Source organism: Megalobrama amblycephala, linkage group LG24 (assembly GCF_018812025.1).
Source record: "Megalobrama amblycephala isolate DHTTF-2021 linkage group LG24, ASM1881202v1, whole genome shotgun sequence".
Classification (NCBI taxonomy): domain Eukaryota; kingdom Metazoa; phylum Chordata; class Actinopteri; order Cypriniformes; family Xenocyprididae; genus Megalobrama; species Megalobrama amblycephala.
The window spans coordinates 2,843,731-2,865,605 of NC_063067.1; the positions used below are offsets into that span (position 1 = coordinate 2,843,731).

The 21,875-nt window shown below is 36.4% G+C and overlaps 1 protein-coding gene across 2 annotated transcripts in view; it reads right to left on the minus strand.

Annotated features, from left to right (window-relative positions):
- LOC125260280 (E3 ubiquitin/ISG15 ligase TRIM25-like) overlaps nt 1-21,875 on the minus strand; it is a 673,153-nt gene that overhangs the window by 114,552 nt on the left and 536,726 nt on the right. The gene's annotated exons all lie outside the window — the stretch shown is intronic.

A 21,875-nucleotide genomic window follows, 5' to 3' on the forward strand; every position in this document is an offset into this window, starting at 1 on the left:
TAATGTCCTCAAAATAAATGCATACAAAAATCTTGCTGAGATGTTTTAATCAGTAGTGTACACAAATTTATGAAGCAGCACAACTGTGTTCTACACTGATAATCATCATACATGTTTATTGAGCATCAATTCATCATATTAGAATGATTTCTGAAGGATCATGTGACACTGAAGACTGGAGTAATGATTGAACCTGCTTGTGCTGTGTGACACTAATGGTGAAGTTTCGATTAGAGCAACAATAAACAATGCAAAACATGGGAATTTCTTAGTGCTTCCCTATATAGAAAATCACTTCCTGCCCTCCATCTGGATTTCGCAGCACCCCGTGACGTCATGTGCAAACAACCTATTGCCTTTTTGCCCAATTTACTTTAGCAGATTGAAATCAAACTAGAATATTTAAAAATGGACTGTAAAACTTCTAAATATTTTTTACCCTTTTTTTAAAAAAAATAACTATATCATCTGCATAAGCAGACAATTTAAATGACATTTCCAGAAAAAGACAATTCCCCCCTCAATTAAATTTCTCAAATAAGAATCTCAAATAAGATTCTAAGAAGATCAGTGTAACAAAGACGTTTGAAGATAACAAAGATGTTTTGAACAGCAGCAGCACCACTGCTCTGAATGTCCCGGCAGATGGAGGCGTAAAAATGACATGGTGATAAAGCCAAAAGTTCAGTGTTTATTCCAAGTGGAGCAAAAATAAAGGTTTTCCAATGGTGTGTCAATGGTATTTACAGTGAAAGTCCAAAAATATACAAAAATAGAAAATAATAATAAAAAAAAAAATTTTCAAAAGTTATACAAACTTTTGGCTATGCCAATAAATTGACCCAAAAGACCGCAGTTTCACTCAAACTCACTCTACAAGCTTCTGGGCAACTCTGAGAGGCCATCTTAAAAAGACCAAGCCTAAACCATTGGCCTAAACCATTTAGAAATTAAAGGTAATAAAGAATCTGAAAAAAATATATATATATGTGATTTAACAGTAACAAAGAGGTAAACTGTTATAATAATACAAAAATACATAAACATTTAGTACAAAACAAACTCAATTAACTATTAATGTTTAACAATGCTCAACCAAGAATTATCAGATCAGCAATCTCCCCCTCACACATGAGAATAATGAACTGTGCCTTCTATTGGCGGGAAATTCAAAATGGTGGCATTTACTGTGACTGGGTTTTGTCTATTTTGGATGGGAAAATGTTCCAGTACGTAAGTATGGCTATTTATGATATGTAATATGGTAATATAAAAACAATAAACATTTAACATGATTACCGGTCTTGTTTTACTTTTTAACATAACACAACACAAATCAACATTGAAAAATGTATAAATCATTAAACATTCAACAGATAAAGAAATGGCATGATGAGGACACATGATCAGTAATACAAACATATCTGTGTTAACTGATGTTCAATATGCGCAAAACAGATAAGTGTGTATGATGTTACAAAAGGAAGTGTATGCATGCATGTGTTTTCACAGTCCCTTGTCAAAATAAGAGTTGTTTTTATAATCCAAGTCTCTAGTCACAGGGCCTCACTGGACATTTCCCCCTCCCCTCCAGACACCACCTGTGGTGTCCTCGAGAGAAAGTCTGAGTGCAAGTTTGTGACCCTGACCTTCCAGCCCTCAAAGTCAAATGGCTCTAGCCAGAAACACTAGTAATGTGAGCATTTGTGTCTCCTACGACCTAACCAGGCCAATGTCTGTGGTCAGTTTCCAACCGTAATTTTCGTCCAAGCAAAAGTACCTTAAAGAGTCCAGGGCCCACTTAACAGCAAGGCACTCCTTTTCAACAGTGGAGTACACTGAAAAAAGTGAAACTACTGTGTTGTTCATTTAAAGTGCATTTTTACATTGGACTAAGTGAAAATCATGGTTTCTGGTTTAAACCTGTTTTTTCAGTTTGCTTTAAAGCAAATAACGAAGCCCCTAGAACAAATTAAAAACAACAATTTGAATTAAGTAGTATTTTTACTTTAAACCAGGGCTGCGTTCAGCCCCGACAAAACGTTGCAAAACGTTTTTTAAACGGAAACGGTGGTGCATTGAACACCCTGTTGTGATGACGCAAGTGTTGACACTATGGCAGCTGAGAAGGACATTCTTTGTGTTCTTTTTGAAGAATTTTCGGAGCCTGATTAAGTCGGTATATAGGTGTTTAATACTGCAACATACGCTCGATGTTACAGTCACTGCCCTTGCCGTCCAGAATAAAAGAGAACATCCCAATCCAGTGAAGGGATTTGTGGAAACTTCTAACTATTGTGATACAACACTTGCCTTGCATTTCAGGATGAAAAGACAAACATTTCTTCTTACCTTTAAGACTATGTTATGATCTATATTATTTTTATTGTTTGTATTAATTAGGCTTATCATTATTGCTGATGTTGTTGTGCTTTGATATTGTAATATTTACCATTATATAATCAGAGGAGTATAGAAAAGTTTATTAAAGTGTCACTTCTCAATACAACAGCAAAATATATAAGTATAGTATTTTTATATTGCATTAATACTCATTGTGCCAGCTGTCTCTTTAATACTGCGTGGTTTATATACATATTGCCGCTGATTGGGCTAACATTTCTGACACACCCACCAAACAAGAGAAAACGCATCTCAAACCCGTTGCACACCGTTTCCAGGAAACATGTCATTCAACCCGGAAAACGTAGCAAAACGTTGCGCGCCGGTTTGAGCTTGAACGTGCCCCAGATGTTTTTATGTCACGTGACCACATGACGTCACATCAACTAACTGCTCGCGCCAGCCAGCATTTTGCCATCCGCCATTATCGCTTCGAGTGTGAAGACGGTCCGTGGCCCAGGAAATCTTTTTAGACAAGGTAAGCATTCGAAAATGTGTTATTTTAACGAAAATAAGTGTTTTTTATTCACATTTATGGTTAGTGGCAGGATGGACAATTAGGTTATTACTTTACAGACAACTGTGTTTGTGCACGTTAGCTAAAGCTAGCCAAACCAAACCATGCTATCGCAATACGCATGTTGCCTCAGTTTGACAAATACAAAGTTAATTTAGTTATTATTTTACTGTGATGTAAGGAAAATATAATGGTAATTTAGTGTGATAACAAGGCTCGTTTGTCTCTAACAAAGTTAGTGCTCGAATAAACTACAACAGCTTTCTCACATACACTGCAGCCGTCAAATAATCTAACGTTGGTTAAACATTGACCGCGGGAGCTGTAACGTTATATGAGACGTTAATGGTAATGTCGGAATCAGTTAATGCTCGTTTGAGCCTATTTGTGTATAGAGTCGGTAATTGTTTTTTTTTTAAATGGACAACAATTATTCGGATTTCACATAGGCAAACGGCTGAAGCGATGCCAGTTGTTGGAGGTGCGTTTCCCAAAAACATCGTTATCCAACTAACATCGCAAGTTCTGTCCTTACTAACATAGTTAAATGATTCGGTGTTTCCCAAAACCATAGTTCAAACGAACATTCACTAAAAGCATCGCAAACTTGTGTGGTTGGAACGACAGCTTTCTTGTTTTTTACGACATGTGGACTTAATCATTATCTTGAGCAAAATAAGCAAGCTCTCATTAAAGGGTTACTTCAGGATTTAGCATTAAGCTTTGTATTAGTAGAATACCACTAGTATTTTCGAATTACCGTGCTTTCCCCCTTCATATCAGCCCGAGATGAGAGATTTATGCATTTTTATTCTGTAAAAAAGCCTCCGATGACGCAAAAATCGTCATTTTGCGTCATCTGAGGCTTTTTTGGCCAGAGGCATAAAACTACAGCCAGTAATAGCAGGTAGTTCCTCATTTTTTCACCACGCCCATACATATGCGCTTTTGAGGTTACTCATGGACATAGATCAAAGATTTTATCAAAAGTGGGTGTCACTTATATTTTTAAGCTTAACATATTTTGTTATAGTCTGCACTACATCAGTGGTTCATCTCGCAAATTTATCGGTCTCTGCAGTCATCTCAACCAATACAGCAACAGGCTTTTGTGGTAACGTTAGCATAAATAGATAAATAGACTAACTCAGTTTTACAGAACAGTGGCTTTACTTTGATAACAGTCAACTTATATGCAACTTATATGTAATTGTCTATCTAACGTTACTTTGCTAAGTTTGCAGTTTTACTGCTACCTACAACACTACATATAGGCTACTGTGTTATCAGTCTAGTATCAGCGAGTCTTACCTCTAGGCGAATACGCTTAGTACCAGATGCCCAGGCTGTTCGTCCTCTGGGAAAGTGAATATCAATCGCGGTGTCCTTCAGATTAATCGGAAAATGATGGAAACTTACTTGTCCTTTCCTGGTTTTGGGTGTACATCCAGGTACAAAGCAATTTAGCACCATTTCGCTGTACGTTTTATTGTTTGTAACTTACATGTCTTTTAAACGTAATGTTATAGTTCTGTTGCTATTTTTAATGCATCAAGGACATAAACACAGAGCAACTCATTTTTGCTAGCCAGTTAGCTAAGTTCTAGTGCAACAAACACCAACAAACGTCTCTGTTCATAGACGAACAGTTGTTCATGCTATAAATTAAAAGATACCTTTACAAAAATGCGACTACTCAGGCATGTATTCGGCTACAGTAAAGCTTTAATCAGGATAAAACCATATATTAACTAACTATGAATGGTAAGGGGCGTGGCGTTTCCGGACGCTTCAGCGAATCACGATACACTGGGCCAGCTACCAACCTGCCAACCAATCTGAGCACATTGAGTATGTCAGAGGGAGTGGCTTCATAGAAGCAGGAAGTCAAACGAGCCGTTCATATGACAGTGGAAACAGAGGTGTAGAATAAAGATAAAATATATGAAAAATACAGCGTTTTCAAAAAAACCGAAGCATCAAGACATGTTAAACTGTGCCCCAAAAACACAATCAAGCCTAGAAAAAAAACACTGAACCATCCCTTTAACATTGACCGTGGAATACGTCAAGGTTGTCCAATTCCCCCCTTTTTATTTTTGTTGGCAGTTGAATTATTATCATTGGTATTGTTAATAATGAACAAATTCAAATTTTTGGTAAAGAAATTAAAATATCAAAACTGGCAGATGACACAACTTTATTTGTAAAGAGCTTATCTCTTATTCAATGCTATCTTCTTCATCAGTATTTTCTCCAAGGCTTCTAGTTTAACTTTAATTTATCCAATTTATCCAAATGTGAAACCCTCAAAACATGAATGAACAGAAGATACCCTGAGCACATTATTAGGGCAAATCTGTCTTTGATGATTTGATGTTACCTGGCTTAAAAACTTTAGCATTAGGTGATTTGTGTCAAGGTGTTGTCAGGCTTATAGCTACTAGCAGGACAACACACGTGCGCACACTCACACTCACACACACACACACACACACACACACACACACACACACACACACACACACTGAGGTTCAGTAAGGTAATAATGGAAACCTGTCATTGAATTCTAATTTAAACCTGAAAACAGCAAGCTTTTAGGATTTTGAAAAGTTTAAATATAGACCACATGTAAATTTGTAAGGCCAAAGTATCGGCTCTGATTTGGACAAAGGTCACTTCTGTAGTGAAGTATTAAGCTGCATGTCATTTGGAGAGTGACCACTAGAGGGCAACAAAGAGCTTTCCTCTCAGAGTCAGCAGAGTGTTGTTGTCTTGTGTTCCTTGATTAGCATCTGTAAAATAAAGACACATAAATTCTGCCTCTGTATTCTGCTGCCTTACAGTATATTGCACTTCAAGTATGTTTTTATATTTTTTACATAATATTTTTTTTTATATATTTGCATTTAACATATCTCAATAAATGTTATCACACCAGTTATCAATATACTTAAAGCTCTGTAAGCAATCTTATAGCTGCCATCTCAAAACCTCCACTGTGATGGACAGACAGATATAGACAGTCTAGTTAAAACACAACACCAGTGTTTGCTGAAATCCATCTGCCAGTAGTAACATTGTACGTGTTTGATATATTTCCAGTAGCTTAAGTTATCAAAGACTTTGAATTACCAAAGTTTCATCAACGCCATGTGACAGCGGGGCACCAATCATATAAGAGATGCTCTCGTGCTGCTTCGGTTCTCTGGACTATGACAACGGATGCGCTGGGTTTACCATTCGACGTGAGAAGGTCGTCGGCTGGAATAATTCTGAGCAACGTAAGATCTTTACAGAACAAAATTGAGGAGCTGCATGTAAAATCCAAAGTCTGCTTTGAATATAGAGGAGCGGGCCTTATAGTGCTCAGACGTGCATTAGTGTTGTAAGAATTGAAAATATCTAAAGATATTTTAAAATGAACAAAGACATTTGCTTTACTGTTTCAACCCCCTCTCTCTTGCTACAAGGGCAATTTGGAAGGCATAAAGGTGATAGTGATCAAGGCCTGTAGGCCAAGATGGGTGCACATCGGGGGTCTACAAATGGTCACACCTTTAGTAAAGTGGGGGAAGTTTTAATCTTCTGATTGGTCAGTTTGAATGTCTCACATTTGAGTTTTGGTCACATGGTCAGGGAAGGGATAAAAGAAGATTGTAACTGTTGCTCTGGTCTCTTTTTATTCTCTGCTCTTCTTTCTTGGATCCTTGATTCTTGGGCACTCTCTGGCCCTCTCTCTCTCTCTCTCTCTCTCTCTCTCTCGCTCTATTTCTCTTTCTCTCTCTCAGGTAACTTTTTACATTCATGCTGTGTACAACTAATGGTATATGATTTTATCATCTCACACATCTATTTTGTAATTATTTTAAGTGTAACCATAATCAGGTATTGTCATTAAACCCTTTCAATTACAAATGATGTGCTAACTAGTTTTGATTTAGTATTAACAATAATGTGCTCCCTATTTCAATACAATATTGTCACACTATAGCAATGCTCTCCCACATACAGTATTTTGCAATTATAACTGCGCTTATTTCCGTCGTTGGTGTAAGTTGCAGTGGGTGGTAATAGACAAGAAATGTACAGTTTTCTAACATCTTACTGATAAAGTTTCTTTAGTCGCTTGGCAAACCTTACAGTCTGAACCGCTGTAGGAGTCCCACCCTTACAGTGTTGATACTGGCATGGACAGCTCTTCACACTAGCTAAAAAAAAAAAAAAAAAAAAAAAGAACTAGATATTTGTTTGCCCTGCCAAAACATTCACTGGCCTAAATAAATAAATAAATAAATAAATAAAGCAACAACTTCAATGCTCACCCAATGCACAGGTCTGTTTTCATACTATATTATTTTTTATTTTTTTTAACCACTGTAATCTGGAACTGTCACTACCTGGATTTGAGCAATACCTTAAATGTGGCAGAAGAGACAACATAATCCTAGATAAATGTTATGGGATTATTACTGCAAAGTCAAGGTCCATTAGAGACCACAATACAGTGCATCTAATTCCAGCGTACAGGACAGTTTTTTTCAAGACATATCTTTACTCTTTAGCCTTTCCCGATTATTGAATTATGGATTAGTAATTGTTATCTTTATTCAGTGTAAACTGAATTTAAATGTGCTCTATAAATAAAATGTACTTACTTACATACTTACTGCGCCAAAAACAGCCTGCCCTGCTGCGAATAATGATTTTAGACCAATTACCCTTACATCAGTAGTTTTAGATCAATTACCCTCACATCAGTAATGAAGTGTTTTTAGAAGTGTATGGTGTCAATGTTAAGAGAAAATGTTAACAGTCATCTAGATCCACTTCAGGAAGGAAGAGGAACAGGTGATGCTATCAATAGTTTGATTTGGTTTTAAATCGCCTGGAGGATTCAGATGCTTACGGACAAGTGCTTTTTATTGATTTTAGTTCAGCTTTTAATACTATTCAACCACATGTCTGAATTCTAAAATTAAAGTTAGATGTAAATCCTACAATTATACAGTGGTATCACTCATTTTAACAAACAGAGCTCAGAAAGTGTGCTGCAAATTCACCTATGAGATTAAAGTCAGGCCACACAATTGGAAACATCTTATCTAACTCCCTTTCTTCTCAGCTGACTGACCTTGTGGAAGAAAGAGTCATAATTCTCAATTTGCTTCTCACAGAAACTGTAGATTAGCATTACAACACCCAAGAAAGATGGAAAAGTATACAAAACAATCTAAGTTGTTTTACCAAATCTGATAGAAAAATAAAAGATAACATATGTACATCTCCGTGCTCGTCAATCAAAATCTAACCCTTACATGTACGGCATAACCTCCGCTGGGCAGAGACCTGCTTGAAACCTTCGGTACATTCTTGCATCCTTTAGAAAACGCCCTCTGTCAGAAACAACATATCTTAAAAACAATAAAGGATAGAAAAATCATACACTGGTTACACAAATATATCTATGTGGTTGCAGGGTTTCCTCATGCTGAGGTGACCTGAAAGGGAGAGAGACAATCAGTTTCGTAAGGAGACCCGTCAACATTTCCATTGGACTCAAACCTCTTTGTTTCTTTTGACGTCCTCTGATATACATGAGGACCAGTGGCTTGAACCCAATTTAGCCCTCATTATTTTAGCCAATTCTTCTTTATTGTTTTGAAAACTACTGCATTTACAAAATGAAAGCCATTTTCTAAGGACAGTCTTTGTGGGATTCCCCATCTGGGAATCACTTCTCTTATCAGGTGCTTCGCCACTGTCAGTGCATCTTGTCTCCAGCATGGAAAACATTCAAGATATTTAGAGAACATATCAATCACAACAAGACAATGTTTGTAGCCTTGAGTTGGGTATAATTGAAATCCTTAATTCAGATGTTCGAACAGAGTCTCTGGTGTTGGGTGTGCAACTCTGAGGGATGTTTGCCACTTTTCCCAATATTCATCTGCACACAATAGGTTGTTTGCACATGACGTCACAGCAGCAGTGCGAATGAGTCTGGAGGGCAGGGAGTGATGTTTCTATATAGGAATACTATCAAAAACTCAAAATTCGCATGTTTTGCGTCATTTATGGTTGCTCAAATCGATAAAACCCATCAAGTTGTTTATATCGTTTACATAACTTATACCGTTTTTTATAACTTATTTCATTTTTTAATTTTAAAAGTTGTCACCTTTTATAGCGTTTTGCGTCTGCTGATACTTAACGTAAATGAATATGGATAATTGCTTAGCTTTTTGACTTGGTTAAATATTCACATTCTTCATGCTATCGTTTGCGGGGAGGAGAAGATATTTTATCCTATTTAATTATAATTTGGTATTTTCACTTCAGTTTTGTAGTATTCTGTTTACAATGTTGATCTGTTACCATGAGAACAGTGTCACGCGCTGCTGCTTCAGCCATCGTATGGTAGAAAATGTCCAAATAAAATAAATGTGTTCAACAAGCTGACAGAAGTCGATCATTTCTTTGTTGGAAGCGTGTAAATGTAACTAGTTTAAATGTTGTTTTTGTAAATACTCACTTTCCCATATGACCACGAAGGAGAATCGGAGGGTCAAAAAGGTCAGGACACAGACACGCTGTATTTTTGTATTTATTTCAACCAATGACAACCAAAACCAAACCCATAGAAGCTCGTGAACAGTTTTGAAGTGGCTGTGTGCAAGTTATAATCATTCACAAGCCGAGTGATCATACTCTAAAACAATGTTAATTATTACACAAAAACCAAATACAAAACTCAGCAAAGTAACGTTATGTGATTATTTTGAGTGAAAGGCAGTGGGTTTATTTAGTGACATTATTACATTTGCTAGTCGTCTTTCCTCACCTTCTCAACCAAGGCGAAAATGTATTACCGTCCTTTTTTTCCACGAACGATATCGTGAGTTCCTATTACAATTCCCGATTCAGCATAAATGACCTACAATGGTGACATTTTTCACAATCACGACAGAAAATCAAAATACTGCTCTAACTTCACTAGCAGAAAGGCAGCGCGATATAAACAAACCCAGACTAGAACTGAACATGGCATGACGGCAGCTTCACATCCTCTATATCTGTCTCCTCGATGGCAGGAAAGTCTTTTAATTCAGCGGAAAAGTCGCTCCTCTCATAGCATAAGGATCGCGTCCAACATATGTTGTGATTTTCTGTTTATACCTTTCTAAACCAGCAAAGAAAGGACTTTTCCCCATCTCTTCCATTCTAATTTTCATTGCTTGCCCTCCATCGGAATTTCGTGCGTCACCAGATCCACGTGATTGCAAACAACCATTGGCACATTTTCTACAAAATTGTTCTTCAAAATTTGAAAAACAACACCTGGTGCATATCAGTATCTCTTAACCATTTCAACCACACCCCCTTAGATTCAAAGTCTGCACCATGTACCAGTTTGGTTATAAATTGAAAAACTGATTTTGGTAATGCGGGTCTGTTCTTAGAGTCGACTCAGGTGCCTGTCTCAGAACCCATCCTGCAGCCAGAGATTCAGTTCACCTCCAGTAGCTTTTTGCTGCAACAAAGGTATAATCAGAGAGATTAGTTAGAGAGACGTCTTCCATCTGCAGGCATGGTCATTTATTTGAATTAGCTGCTGCCTTTGCAGCAACAACAACATCAGCATGATTATTCCCCTCAGAAATCTGAATCACACGTTTCCTCTATGTTTGCAAACTCAAAAGGCTTTTAGTAGGAAAGCAGACTCTAATAAATTGATTCTCATTGTTTCGTGCATGATAGGTTTTCCTGAAGAAGTTACAAAACCACAGTGTTTATAAAGTACCCCAGTATCATGTAAAGTTCAAAATGCATAATTACTGTCTTGCCTTCTGCCGAGATTCATGCACATGTGAGTGAAACAGCTCAGCTGCCGGAGCGGAGAGGCAGGAGGGTAACCTGAAACTCTCACTACAGAGTGAGTGTGAGTCACATATTGAGTAAGTTGAGGGAGACCCATCAGATAGCCTCAGACTTGATCCATCTGCAAAGTCAGCATTAATGTTAGGTACATCTGTCCAGTCAGATCTCGTTTTGACACAATATCCAGTTCTGTCAAACAGTCGTGTGGTATTCTGTCATCTGCAGATGGCAACAGGGTTGCTGGATTCAATTGATTACAGCACTGTATGCTGAGGATTTGCTATAAACAAGATTGCAAGATTGCAAGGCAAGGCGGTGTTAATAGAGCAGCTTTTAACTTTTCAAAAATAGAGTCAGCTTCTGTGTCCATGAGAGTGTATGTGAGCCAAATCAGATAATGGTTTTGTCAATTCTGCATAATCAGGTATTCATGCTCTGCAATTGCTCATCATAGCCAAAAAAGACATCACTTGTTTATTTGTTTTTGGCTTAGGCAATTTTGAAATGGCCGTAACTTGAGATGAATCTATCTGATGGCCATCATGTGAGATAAGTCAATTCACTTTTATTTATATAGCGCTTTTTACAATGCAGACTGTGTCAAAGCAGCTTTACAGTGATAACTGGATTATAATTATGTGGTATATAGTATGTGACCTAGTAGTGACTTTATTATATCCCTTTGGGGAAATTTTGTTCCAGTTGGTTTCAACATGCGTTTTCACAAATGACTATGCAACATACATTTAACAACAATAAAAATAAATAAATAAATAAACATTTCTGTAATAGAAAAATTCTTAGTCGATATCAAAGCATTTCCTTAATTTTTCTTTTTCTTTTCATTATTTCCCTTAATTGATCAAATAAATAATTTAACCTGTTTGCTAGTTCAAAATCTTTTTTTTCTTTCTGTAGCTATCATATTTATATTGTTCTTCCCTATACTCTTATATGGAATATTAATTATCATTCTAATTTCCTTCCCAGGCCTGTTTAGAATTTCCTTGTGACATTTTAGCCTCATTTTTTTGTTTGTATAGGGCCTTATCTACTTTAGTTTGCCTTTTGATCCCTCTTTGAATGTTTTTTTTTTTTAGCTCAAACATCGTTATTATAATAAGATATTTACTTCTTAATTAATAGTGGTTTTAATTTATTTGATACCCATGGTTTGTTATTAGGTTATATTTTATACTTTTTTGTGGGTATAACTGACTCTGGGGAGTCAAAGGTGTCCCACAAAGTACATTTAAAACAACCCTGAAGGCACTTAATACTCTCTTTCTTCGTCTTTGTTTCCTTTCAATTTGAATAGCCTCCCTTTGTGAAGATTTCATGTAATCTGGTATGCTGTGATATGATGTTTGTTGCACTGAAACAAGAATTCCCAGCTATACTGCACAACTTTCAGCATTTAGTGTGTTGATTAAATTTATACGTAATATCCAAACGATCAACTTATGAAACTCCATAACTGCAAGACATACTCCACAACCACAGACAATTTAAAAATAATAATTATAAATAAATATATATATCATATATATATATATATATATATATAGTCATAATTCTCAAGTTGCTTCTCACATAAACTGTAGATTAACATTACAACATCAAAGAAAAATGGAAAAGCAAAGGTTTTTTTTACCAAATGTATGACAGAAAGGGGGGCAACATTCTTTCAATTTGTTTCATTCAGTTTTGCCTCATGTTTTTTACCCCTCTATCATTTCTTGAAGGTAAAAACAAAAATCATATTCTCTCACACACAATCAGTATACTCCACATATCATTATATATCTTTACAGTGCAGTTGTCTGTTGTCTGTCTTGTTGATTTTGTCTTGTCTTCCTGATTCTGAATATTTGAATACCAACTGTATATTCTAACTCTTACATTGCAAAAAAAGCTTGTCTCACTTAGTATTTTGTTTTCTTATTTCCAGTCAAAATGTCTCAAAAATTCTTAATTTTGCATTTACTTGATAAATGCAAAACTTAATAAACTTGACAAAAAAATTGAGTACCCTTATAAAAAAGTTTATGTGTGCTATTAATATAATTCTTTTAAACTAAAGATATTATTTCAGTCTACCTTTTATATGCTTCAGAATTATTTGGACTATACTTATTCAGGAGTTTGAATGCACCTAGATCATTGACAAGGGGAGCTGTGCTATTAAACGCATGAATATAAAGAGGCCCATTGGAAATCTGTTCTTCAAAGTCTAATTCAGGGGGTATATATGGGGTTGTGGCACAGTGATGAACTAAAAAATGGCACTTCATGACAAAAAATTTGCAGAGCCCTGCCCTATATTATGGGGACAAAATGTCAAAGTTGGAAATATCTGATTAGGTTAAGTGCAACCATCTGAAATTCCCCATGGAAAACACCTTATAAAGCAGCTTATAAATCAGACTAAGTGCTGAAGATACTGAGCATTTAGGCTTGCTGATGAGATGCTCTGGTCCCAGTTTGCTGACTCAGAACACTTCAGCATGACCCGTGTCACGCCTCTCTTCATCTCTCTGCACTGGCTTCCACTTGCTTCTCACATCAAGTTCAAGGCAATGACTCTACAGATCTACTACAGTTAGCTGTTTTCACTTGTATTCCTTCCTTCACAGTAAAAATATAAATTCCTGATATCAAGAATTAACATTTTAACTAGTGACAACTGATTTCTTGATATCAGGAATTTATATTTTTTACCGTAAATGTATTTCAGCATGTTACATCCGACATTTCTGATATCTGAAAATGTGTATCTGATATTAATGATTAGAAGAGTAATTTCAGATATCTTGAATGGCTTTCTTACTAGTAACAATCACATTCATGATATCAGAAATTAACATTGTCACTAGTGACAATTGAAATATTGATATCAAAAATGACAATTTTTACTAGTAGCAATTTAATTGCTAATATTAAGAATAGACATTTGCAATAGCAACCACACAATTATTGATATCAAAAATTATGATTTTTACTAGTAAGAATTGTATTTCTGATACTGTATGTGAAATTGGAATTTCAACTCTTAAGGAATTAATTCTTGATATAAACAATTGAATTTGAACGGCAGCCTATGGTGACATTTCACTGGTGAAAATACAATTATAGATATAGAGTTATAGTTTTTACTAGTTGAAATGTAATACTTGATATCAAGAATTTGTATTTCTACAATTGATGACATCATTGTTGATATCAAGAATTAACCTTTTTACCAGTGGAAATGTAAATCCTGATAAAATCCAGTTTCTGATATGAAGCATAATCATTCAACTAGTGAAATTTGAATTGCTGATATCAAGAATTCATATCCTGGAAATGATTAAAAGACAAAATGGCGTGCCATACTCAGCACCCTCCTACTTTTACTCACTCTTAGAGTCTACACTCCTACCAGAAGCCTGCGATCGCTAAAGGAGCGAAGGCTCGTGGTACCGTCACAGAGAGGCTCAACATAGCTCTCCTGAACATTTTCATTCACTGTTCCTTACTGGTGGAACAATTTCTCCCTGTCTTCATCTGGAATGTAGAATCCCTGACATATTCCAAAGGCAGCTGAAAACTCATCTCTTCCATGATCTCTTAACCTCATCATGAAATACTGCACTTCTACAGATCATGATCGGAACAGTCAGAATATTTATTCCAGTTCCATTGGTTGAAGATCGGATTCATCACTGCGGTATGAAAACGGTTTGTTGAGGAACTATGCCATTGGCTGTCGTGTCGGTGAGGACTTCACAGGGGAACAGGGCACAGGTCCTCCAGCTGATCTGGATACAGCCCGGATCCTCGGGATAAATATTAGAGACTAATATTAGTGTAGATGCCATTCTTTTTCTGATGTAACAAGTACATCTGGTGTTATAGGAAGTGTTCCCGGTTCCGGCTGACCTAATTTATGCAGCCTAATTATCCTTTAACGGATTTGAAAATATAAATTGATAATGTGTTATGTGTATGCCAGGTTAAAGAGATGCGTTTTTAGTCTAGATTTAAACTGACAGAGTGTGTCTGCATCCTGAACAATGCTAGGAAGATTGTTCCAGAGTTTAGGTGCCAAATAGGAGAAGGATCTACCACCTGCGTTTGATTTTGATATTCTAGGTATTATCAGCTGGCCTGAATTCTGAGATCGCAATAAACGTGAAGGACTATAATGCATTAAGAGCTCACTTAGGTACTGGGGAACTAAACCATTTAGTGCTTTGTAAGTAATTAGCAAGATTTTAAAATCTATACAATGTTAAATACAGTGACTCAGAAAATGTCCTTAGATAAAATGAGGTTGGTCGATAAGTCCCATCTGTTTTTTTCCCTCGCATTCATTTGTACACGAACATCCTGCCAAGTGGCCAGAATGGCAGGGAGTCATTTTATTAACTGCCCTAAATGCAGTGTGCTGACCTATGCGTTTCATTCATTCTTTTTTTAACTCAACTGGCTGTTCTGTTGATTCAAGCTCCTTCTGTCTTCTTGAAAATGTAATCACTGCAATGCAGTTATTTCCTGTTAAAGCAACATGCAGCATATCATCAGTGTTTTATATGAGAAATTAATACAAGTGGAAAATATTTTCTCCCTTTGGTGTCCCCTCCTAGCAGTAACAATTGCAGCCATGTCACAAAAATGGGTTAAGACATGTTTGTTTGGGCCGTTCAGTAATGATGCAAATACCAGTAAATTGATAAGCGTAAACATTAGTAAATCGTGTTGAGTGATTCATTTACAGTAAATATTCTCCTCCCATAAATGTATTCAAATTATTCCTCTTCCACATTATATTTCAATTAACAATCATGATTATACATGTTCATTTACCTTCAACTATATACAGTTATTCTTATTATTCCTGAAATTAAGTCAGGGTTACAAACAGCATTACCAGCTTCACTTATTACTAACCAGATTGACCTTATTTCTGTCATATCTCTACAGAAGACCTTATCGAGAATTAACTGAGGTTTAGATGTTGATTATTTATTTAAAGTAATATTTTTTATATATATTATAATGTTATTGTCACCATTATGGGGATCAGTGTGTGCTTTAGTTGGTCTCTTGAATTTTTAGCTTTAGTTTTTCTCTGGTTGTTGTGACTGTGTTTTTATATGACACGGTTGTTATATGACACATCATTAATGATACTGAGTCACAAATCACATCCCAAGATTTACATGCTGTAGGTCAGTTGCACGTTTTGAGCAGTCAGAGAATTATCAGTTAAAAATGTTCAAAATACATAAATAACTGCTTTACTGTGGATATATCCTGCAATGATTTTTTTCCCCTTATTCCCACATTTAGTATCTCAATTGTGCAGCAGAAAGACTGTCCAGACAAGACCGTCACATTGGTGCCGTGAAGTTGTGATGCTGCTGTGCTGCTATTGGTCTTCAAGTTGATAGAAATCTCTGTGCTGCTGCATAAGGATGGGAATCATCTGCCATCAGTTTATCTTTTTTTAGTTCATGGGACTTTTTGCTCTGATCATTGATACTGGGTTTATGCTTTTATGTGTTGGTGAAATTGCAGCACATTTTATCATTTATGAGTAACAGTAATAGATATTTACCTAACCAATTCACTCAGTTCATCAGATTGTTCAACAGTTAGCAGACAACATTATGTCCCATCTTAAAGCAGGGTTACATCAAACTGACGCCAAAGAACTAGCACCGATAAAAGCTGACTGTGTGGTCGCCTGCACATAAACACACCGAGAGAACTACAGCCTACTGTCAACTGTAAGGAGACCGCTGTCTGTTTTTTCATATATATTCATCTATATTTGTAATTCAGAAAGGGAGGCTGGTCTGCAGGCTGCAGATACACAAACCATAAACAAAGCAGCACGTGCTTCTGTTCTGAATATCATTCATGCTGATCACTTGCTATATTTCACTCGGCTCATGTCAAGTCAAGTCACCTTTATTTATATAGCGCATTTTACAATGCAGATTGTGTCAAAGCAGCTTTACATTGATAACTGGTATATAATTTTGGCTGCACAGCAGCTCTTAAAGAAAATGGTGTTAATGCAGGCAGATCAAAGCACTGTTGAATATCAAATGTCAAGTCAAATGTCAAGTGTCCCCAACTAAGCAAGCCAAAGGCGACAGTGGCAAGGAACCCAAACTCCAACAGGTGACATCAGGTGGCAAAAAGGTGTTAAAATAGAGAAAATTATGTTAATATTAAACATTCGTCCAGGAACACTCAGGTACAAAACATGTCTGTTTTGCTATTATTCTCACGCTTCAACTCGTTCACTAAACCGAACAGCGAGTTAGAGTTTTTTATTTCGCCCGATGGCCCCACGGCGATTCTACACGCTGAATTGTGCCTGATGAGGACATTTGTTAAAAAAAGCAACATGAGTGCCGATGAACATGTGAAAGAAATCCTTGTACACCTGTGCGGTAAAGCAAAAGATGTAGTCAAATTCTGGATCAGGTACTATGACTTCTCCACTACTGTCTGCCCAAATTCTGTCTACAGCGTGAAGATTTCAGTTGTAATCCCTATTCACCTGTCCCTCTCGTGAGGTCAGCAGTACAGTGCATCAAAGCCAAAGTGAAAGAGCTTCAGTCAAGAAGATTGATGTTAATACAGTTCCAGTGGGAGCTCCCTCAGTCTGCGAGCAACTGGAAAGTACAGATTTCTCTGCTCTGAAAGAGTTATTGACATGCTTGAGAAAGTCCTGCTGAGCATTACTAACAGACCTCAGTCTCATCCTAGACACCAGCCTCAGAACAGACTCCCGAGGATTGAAGGTTTGGATGTTGCCTTAACACAATGTCATGAGCGCAGACTGTGTTTCCAGTGTCAGTCACCTGGTCACTCCAGACATTTCTGTCTTAGGAGAAGACGACTGCCTCAGCCCACACAGGAAAACTAACAGGTCTGAGCGTAGAGACCAAGGGCCCTCTTAAAAATAATGGGCCTGTCAGTCCTAATTTTAGGAGTCCTACATTTTTGCTCTAAGAGTGTTTCACAAAGCGTTTTAACACTAAAACTAGCGCCTATATCTAAGACAAAAGACAAAATCACAAGCAATCCTAATCCATCCAAAGACAATAGTGATAGAGCCTTGGGTGCTGAACCTTTTCTTCATAAATGCAAAACCTTTTGATTTATATATTTGAATCTACGTTAAGGCGCCAAAAATAAATCTTTAAAGGGGTGGTTCATTGCGATTTCACTCTTTTTTTAACTTTAGTTAGTGTGTAATGTTGCTGCTTGAGCATAAACAGTATCTGCAAAGTTACAGCGCTGAAAGTTCAATGCAAACGGATATATTGTCTTTTAAAGTTATGGCAGTTTAATGCCTACAAAAACACCAGTTTGTTCTACAACGAGCTTCTTCCCGGGTTGGTGACATCATAAACCATGCAAGACACACCCCCGGGAACACAGAACAAAGTGGGCGAGGCCATGTGATGCAGCTTAATGGAAGAGAAAGAGTTGTTTACACCGGACGCAAGCGATGCAACGCGTCAAAAGATAATATAACCCATTATAATCTGTGATATTTTCTACACTGGATGTGGCGCTGAAGACAGCTTCCAGAATCTACACGAGTTCAATGCTGGATTGGCAAAAAGGCTTTTACTGAAAGAAGCAGTTCCCACTTTAAAAGTACGTTTTATTGTTTGTACATGTCTTTTAAACCTATAGTTCTGTTGCTATTTTTTGTTGCATCAAGGACATATACAAAGAGCAACTCGTTTTTGCTTCGCTAGCCAGTTAGCTAAATTCTACAAACACCAACAAATGTCTCTGTTCATAGACAAACAGTTGTTCATTCTATAAATTAAACGTTACCTTTACAAAAATGCAACTACTCAGTCATGTATTCGGCTACAGTAAAGCTTTAATCAGGATAAAACTGTATATTGAAAGCTAACAAACAACAGTGACAGCATATCTAAACACTTTGACACAAATACTAAATGAAATACCATTCATAAACGTCCTTTAAAAGCCGTGATTGCAGAGGTTCTGTTCGACTCTCTTCATCTGGGTCTGATTCGGCTCAATTTGATACAGCAATATAGACGCTGTTATTTACATTTCCACTGAAGCAACGGATGGTAAGCGGCATGTCGTTTCCAGAATAGGGTGACCAGATGTCCCCATTTTCCGGAGACAGTCCCGGTTTTTGGTGCTCTGTCCCCGACTAGAGCTGTCCTCAGAAATGTCCCTGTTTTATAGCTCATTCAAAATAACCCACAAATACATTGCAAATAATGTCCCACCAGCATACAGCAGCCTGCTGGTTATCGGAGCAATCATGTAGTGGTTATTTTCATCAATAGAGGGAGCTGTGCAGCCACTACTTCATGAAGAACGTGAGAGAAGAGCGCCATTCAGTGTTGCCAAGTCTGCGGTTTTCCCAGCGGAATTGGGGTACTTTAACACTGTTTCCGCGGGTTGTTTTTCATGAAGCGACCCAAAATAACATGATATTTAGCCCCTGGAATGCGACTTTTACCTGGGGAGCCCCGCCAAAAACTCGACTTTTACCGTGGGACCAGAGTAGCGAAGTTTGTTGTGAAAACCTGGCAACCCCGGCCCCATTATCATCAGTTATCAAACATCAATATCATTTTCAGCTTTCAGCTAGTAATTGAAGGTACACTAAAAATATGAATAAATAAAAAAAAATAACAACAATACACTTGCAACTCATTTAGCGCTTAAAATAAGTCTAAAATGCAAAATAATAGTTAAAAGCTTAAAAAGTTGTAATTTATGTAGGCAAAACAGCTTGTGAAAATGGAAGTTAGTTTTTTTTTTTTTTTTTGAGAATTATTAAAACCAAACCAAAAATTCTAATTTTAAATCATAATAATTATCAATTTAAAATCAATGTTTAACCCACAACAACTAAAAAAACAAAACAAAAATGTATTGTCCCCGTTTTTTAATTAATAGATAATAACAAATGAGATTTCTGTGAAATTTTGACAAATAAAATATAAATAAAATTTATATCATAAAATATATGACAAATACGGCTTTTTTAAAAAAAAAAAAACAATATACAATATGACATCAACCCTTAACCCTGCGAAAGGGCTCATCCCTATGCCCTAATCCCTTCAATGGGTTTACCTTCCGGAGTGAGAGCTTTGAAGGGATGATTTTTTTAGAACACTTCTGCGTCATCTTAACGAGACAATCAAGGAGGCGCCTTCATCTTTTCCCCTTGGTTTACTCTCTGTGTATTAATACGCATTAATTTACTGTAGTAACATTTTAAGCTACTGCCGGTATTTTACGTTAAATATATTGTGTCAATGTATTTGAAACATTTGAATGGACTGATAAAGGGAGCTGTAAAATATTTTTGTTGAAGTACAATGTCATTTTGACCATAATAATGTACCAAATCTAACTCGTATAAATATTACAGTAGTGTAGAAAAATACTATACATACATTTATAGGTAAAATCGAACTTTGAGCCTCCTGTACCCATTCTGTGACGTCAAACAACTTCCCTGTGCAAAGGATCATGGGGCCCTGAAGTGTCCATCAGTTGTACCCTTTGAAATCCTTCATTCTGAAGGGTCCTTTGAAGTGGCCAGTTTTGAGCACTTCGGTTTGGAACGACCCTTAAATATGGCGGCCATGATTATTTTCACCCTTCGGAGGGCGATATATCCTGTTTGGAGCATACTGACTTCTGTCTATTCCTTAGTAAAAGTTGGTCTCAGCAGCTTTGTGAATAGGTTTTAAGAAAAAACTCTTAGCTAAGAACTTTTACTGCTATTTAGGGTAACTCTTAGTGGTAAGATAAAATATTTTGGCCCCAGATGTTGAATATCGTCTTTATGCTGATGATAAAGTAATTTATTCATCTGCTAACTCATCTGCAAAGGTTGCTGCAATTTTAAATGAACAAATGGAAAGGATATCAATATGGCTGCAGGAAAATCATCTGACTTTAAATGTTGAGAAATCAGTTTTATGTTAATAGAAAGCAAAAAGTAAAAGTGAAAATTAGAGTTCATAATGAAGAAATATAATGAAGAAATTTCTCCCTGTTATTCTCCAAGTAAACTTTAATGTTATTTGTATCCTGCATCCCTCGCCTTCTTTACACGGTGTGCTTTGTGACAGAGGTAGATGAGTTAAATTTTTAGGTGTTGTTTTAGACTCACAACTTAAATTTGATAAACATAAATAACTTTCAGTATTGGTAAGGATTAACCTCAGTTGTTTTAAACTTATTAGACAATATATCACAGTGGAGCTCAGCTTTTATGCATACAATGATCTTGTCCCGTATTTCATACTGTATCACAGCCTGGACTCAAACAAGTGATTGCTTAATCAAAAAAACTTGAGATGTTGTATAATTGGGCTCTAAAAATAATGGTTAAAAAGCCAAATCGATATATATATATAAAAGGAATATGCTTAGTTTTAAAAAAATATTTTTGAATGTTTGCACACCTTCTGTATGTAAATTGATAAAAAGACAATCTCCCGTTCAACTCCAATTCTGAGTTTGTCTGTTTCAAAAACTAACCAAAAAAGTAAACACTAAATGTTTAACTTTCTATATTGTCAAAATAGGTATGATAGAACTGTTGCAATTATTTAAATTAAACTCAGTACAAAGAAAAAAAAAAGTTCTCTTTTGAATTCCCATTTGCTGATGAAGTCAGCACATAAATGCCAGAATGTAAAATTTATTATGCATTTAAATGTGATACATTTTTGTTTGTACTTTATAAATTAATGCAAAATTAGCATCTTCTAGCACAAATGCACAGTTCTCACATGTATTTATGCATTAAAAAATTACATATCAGCTTGTGCATTATATTGTGATTTCACATATGTATAATATGTATACATTATATTTCAAATATTCTATATAGCAGAATATTTTAGCATGCACAGTTTTAATGCAGCTTTAATCGCAGTTTTGGTTATTTCATGGCCACGGCCACCCCTGGCCACCCCCTGGCTCCACCTCCCCGGGATTATTTTTCCCATTTGCCCGGTGAGAGTTGTTTTCTCACTTGCAT